A 4,548-nucleotide genomic window follows, 5' to 3' on the forward strand; every position below is an offset into this window, starting at 1 on the left:
CTTTGGTGAACTAATAGGCAGTTCTTAAAAGATTTCTGGGGTCTCACTATGGCTTGCTTCCACAGGGCCCACTGCAGAGGCAGCAGACTGAAACAAGCCCAGTCTTTTCACGAAAGAAACTATTTCCTTACCTTAAAATTTTCGGCTTGAGGGGTAGGCTTCTCATTTAATACAGTTCTGGTGTAGGTGTGTCTTCCTGTTCTCTCTCTGCCTCACTCCAGGTCATCAATGTCTCCCAGAAAGGAGCTCATTCACATGTTTGATGCCCCAGTTTTTGGAGTTACTGCCCAGATGAAGCCCTTAATGGGGCTTATATTTGCGGGTACCATAGGACTGTAACAAATAGAAAAACAGTTCTTAACCAGGTATCCCTCCACTGTACAGCACAGATGCAGCAGATTGAAACAATCTTTTATTTTATTTTTAGATTTTATTTATTTGACAGACAGAGATCACAAGTAAGGAGAGAGGCAAGCAGAGAGAGAGGGAGATGCAGGCTCCCTGACGAGCAGATAGCCTGCTGCGGGGCTCGATCCCAGGACCCTGAGACCATGACCTGAGCCGAAGACAGAGGCTTAGCCCACTGAGCCACCCAGGTGCCCCGAAACAATCTTTTAGTGAAGAGGCCTACTAGCTTATCATAATAGCTGTGGCCTGAGGGGCAGGCTCTTACTTTAGCACCTGTCTAGGCACAAATTGCCATCCCCTCCAGAAACCAGGAAGGCCAGCAGGCACCATCTTTGTGCTTTCTCTTTGCCTCATTCCAGATTGCCACTGTCTTTGAGAAAGCAGTTTATTAACATGTCTGCCACCCTGGTTTTTGTAGCTGCCACATAGAGGACATATCTCTTTTTTAATTTTTTTTTATTTTTATTTTTTTTTAGATTTTATTTCATTTATTTGAGAGAGAGAGACAGTGAGAGAGAGAATGAGCGAGGAGAAGGTCAGAGAGCGAAGCAGACTCCCCATGGAGCTGGGAGCCTGATGTGGGACTCGATCCCGGGACTCCAGGATCACGCCCTGAGCCGGAGGCAGTTGTCCAACCAACTGCGCCACCCAGGCGGAGGACATATCTCTTGAAACCTGGCACTAGTGGCCAGTGGGGCTTGTTTTCATGGACTCAATGGGATGGTAGCAAACAAACAGTTCTTAACTGCCTACCCCCCCCAGGGTTGGATGTGCAGAGGCAACACACAGAAATACACATCTTCCAGTCTTCCATTGAAGGAAGTATATTTACATGCTTCTGTCTGCTGCTCTCCCTGTGTGTGCTCTCTCTCTCACTCTCTCTGACAAGTGAACAAAATCTTTATGCTCGATTTAAAAGGAAGTGGATCAAGGATGAAAACATCCAGATCTAAGCATCAGAGGCCTTCCAGGCTACCTGATGCACAATTTTTGTAGTTCTGAGAAGGAAAATTAAATTAAAACAATAAGGGCTTATGTCTAGAGTTAGCAATGTGTGTGCATGTGTGTGCACGTGTGTGTGTGTGTGTGTGTGTGTGTGTATAAAGGTGACCATGGATAAGTGAGAACTTGTTGATGGATGAATGAGATATGGCAAGGAGTAATGTATGTGTATGAAAGACTAATCAGTTCTGATCAGTGATTAAAAGGTTTTATTACACACTTTTATAACTATGAGGGTTTCTATACTTTATCTGAGACTAAAATTTTTTTATTAAAAAAATTTTTTTTTGATTTTTTTTTGTTTTAAAGATTTTATTTATTTATTTATTTGACACAGAGAGAGAGATCACAAGTAGGCAGAGAGGCAGACAGAGAGAGAGAGAGAGAGAGGGAAGCAGGGTCCCCACTGAGCAGAGAACCTGACACGGGACTCGATCCCAGGACCTGAGATCACGACCTGAACCGAAGGCAGAGGCTTAACCCTCTGAGCCATATAGGCCCCCTAGAAAAAAATTTTTAAAAAGAAAGGAAAACGTTCCCTGAGTGTGTGGCTTCTAATTAGTCTGCATTTAGTGCTGACTGAGATCCTTCCCTTTGGGACACTGACAAATACAGGCACACCCTCAATTACTGGAAGTCAGTAAGAACATAAAAGACCATGTGGACAATCACAAAGCTTTGAGAGTAAACCATGAGGAGCTCAGGACTGAATAATAAGGTTCATCACCTAAATGAGACTATTCCTTCAAGAATGAGAAAGCTCACTGTTTTATCTAATGCAAGTCAACAGAGTCAAGAAAACTGAATGGAGGAACATGTTCCAAATAAAAGAACAAGATAAAACCTCAGAAAAAGACCTTAATGAAATAGAAGTGATTTACCTGACAGAGTTAAAAAAAAAAAAATGGTCATAAAGATGCTTGCTGAGGTCAGGAAAACAATGCATTAATAAAGTGAGAATTACATCAAAGAGACAGAAAACATAGGAAAATACCAAACACAGGTGCCTTGGTGGCTCTAAGCATCTGCCTTCATCTTCATCTCAGGTCATGATCCCAGGGTTTGGGGATCAAGCCCTGCACTGAGCTCCCTCCTTAGCGGGAAGCCTGCCTCTCCCTCTCCAAATCCCCCACTGCTTGTGTTTCCTCTCACTGTCTCTCTCTGTCAAATAAATAAATAAAATCTTCTAAAAAAAGAGAGGGGGAAAAAAAGAAAATACCAAATAGAAATAACAGAGCTGAAAAATTCAATAATTAAATTAAGACACTCAACAAAAGGTTTTAACAGCAGAGGAAGTATAAGAAAATCATCAAACTCTAAGACAGGGTAGGAGAATTCAGGAACAGAGCAGTTCCTCCAAGAGGAACAAAAAGAGAAAAAAATGAAAAAGAAGAAAGATAGCTCAAGGGATTAATGGGACAACATCAAGAGGCCCAATATTTACATTTTAGGGGTCCCAGAAGGAGAAGAAAGATAAAGGGGCAGAGATTTTTTTTTAAAGAAATAATGGCTGAAAACTTTCCTAACCTTGGAAGGATACAGACATCCAGATTCAGAAAATTCCAAAGAAGATGAATCCAAAAAGACCCACACCAAGACAAACTATAATTAAGTTATCAAAAGTTAAAGACAAGGAGAGAATTAAAAAAAATAGCAGGAGAAAACTTGTTATGTATAAGAAAGCCCCCAGAAAATGACCAATAAAAGGGCACCTGGGTGATACAGTCAGTTAAGTGTCTGACTCTTGGTTTCAGTTCAGGTTGTGATCTCAGGGTTGTGAAATCAAGCCCCGAACCAGGTTCTGCATTCAGTGCGGACTCTGCTTGAGAGTCTCTCTCCTTCTCCCTCTACCCCTTTCACTCGGGCTCTCTCACTCTCTCTCTCTAAAATTAAAAAAAAAAAAAAAAGACTATCAGATTTTTTTCAAGAAAAACCTTGTGGGTCAGAAAGGAGTATCATGATATATTCTTTCTCTCTCAAATAAATAAATTTTCTTTTAAAGATTCTGTTTACTTGTCAGAGAAAGTGAGAGAGAGAGCACAAGCAGGGGGAGAAGCAGGCAGAGGGAAAAGCAGGCTCCCCATGAAGCAAGGAACCCAACACAGACTCCAACCCAGAACCTTGGGATTATGATCTGAGCCAAAGTCAGCTGCTTAACCAACTGAGCCACCCAGGTATCCCAATAAATAATCTTAAAAAAAAAAAAAAAAGGAATTTTCCAGACAAGCAAAAACTGGAGTTTAGCACCACTACACTGAACTTAAAAGAAATGTTAAAGGAATTTCTTTAAGATGAAATGAAAAGAGACTAATTAGTAATGGGAAAACATATGACAGTATAAATTTCACTGGTAAAGGTAAATACATAGTTAAATTCAGAATAATCTAATGCTGCAATGGTGGTAGGTGATTAAACTACCAATAATCTAGTGTGATGGTTAAAAGATAAAAGTAGTAAAAAAATAGCTGTAACTACAATAATTTGCTAATGGATACACAGATAAAAAGATGTAAATTGTTAAATCAAAAACATAAAACAGGGGTGGGGCAGTAAAAATGTAGAGCTTTAGAATGAGTTTGGACTTTAGTTGTTAACAACTTGAAATAGACTGTTACAAATATAAGATGCTTTATGTAAACCTTACTGTAATCAAAAAGGAAAATCTATACTAGATACAGAAAAGATAAAGAAAAAAATCTAAGTACACCACTATAGAAAATTATCCAATCACAAAGGAAGAAAGCAAAAGAAAAAGGAACTAGAAAACAATGAACAAAATGTCAGTAAGCCCATACTTATCAATAATTACTTTAAATATAAATAGATTAGGGGTGCCTGGGTGGATCAGTCGGCTAAATGTCTGACTCTTGGTTCTGGCTCAGGTAATGATCTCGGGGTAATGATATTGAGTCCCGCATTGGGCTCTGTGCTCAGTGGGGAGCCTGCTTGAGATTCTCTCTCTACCTTGTCCTCTTCCCTGTGCCCTTGCTCTCTAAAATAAATAAATAAATCTTTTAAAAATGTAAATGGATTAAATTCTCCAATCAAAAGATACAGAGTGGCTGAATAGATTTTTTTAAAAGTTTTATTTTCAGTGTAACAGTATTCATTGTTTTTGCACCACACCCAGTGCTTTAT

General features: G+C 39.7%; 2 non-coding genes across 2 annotated transcripts; both read left to right on the forward strand.

The window, feature by feature from the left end:
- The first annotated feature begins 1,333 nt into the window (after positions 1-1,333).
- On the forward strand, positions 1,334-1,412 carry LOC122894740. Its single transcript, XR_006381812.1, has one exon. It is a non-coding gene; the product is annotated as a small nucleolar RNA U2-19 (small nucleolar RNA).
- Positions 1,413-1,600: 188 nt separating this feature from the next.
- Positions 1,601-1,670, forward strand: LOC122894739. The gene has a single exon (XR_006381811.1). It is a non-coding gene; the product is annotated as a small nucleolar RNA U2-30 (small nucleolar RNA).
- Positions 1,671-4,548: the final 2,878 nt, after the last annotated feature.

This window comes from Neovison vison, chromosome 13, assembly GCF_020171115.1.
Source record: "Neovison vison isolate M4711 chromosome 13, ASM_NN_V1, whole genome shotgun sequence".
Classification (NCBI taxonomy): domain Eukaryota; kingdom Metazoa; phylum Chordata; class Mammalia; order Carnivora; family Mustelidae; genus Neogale; species Neogale vison.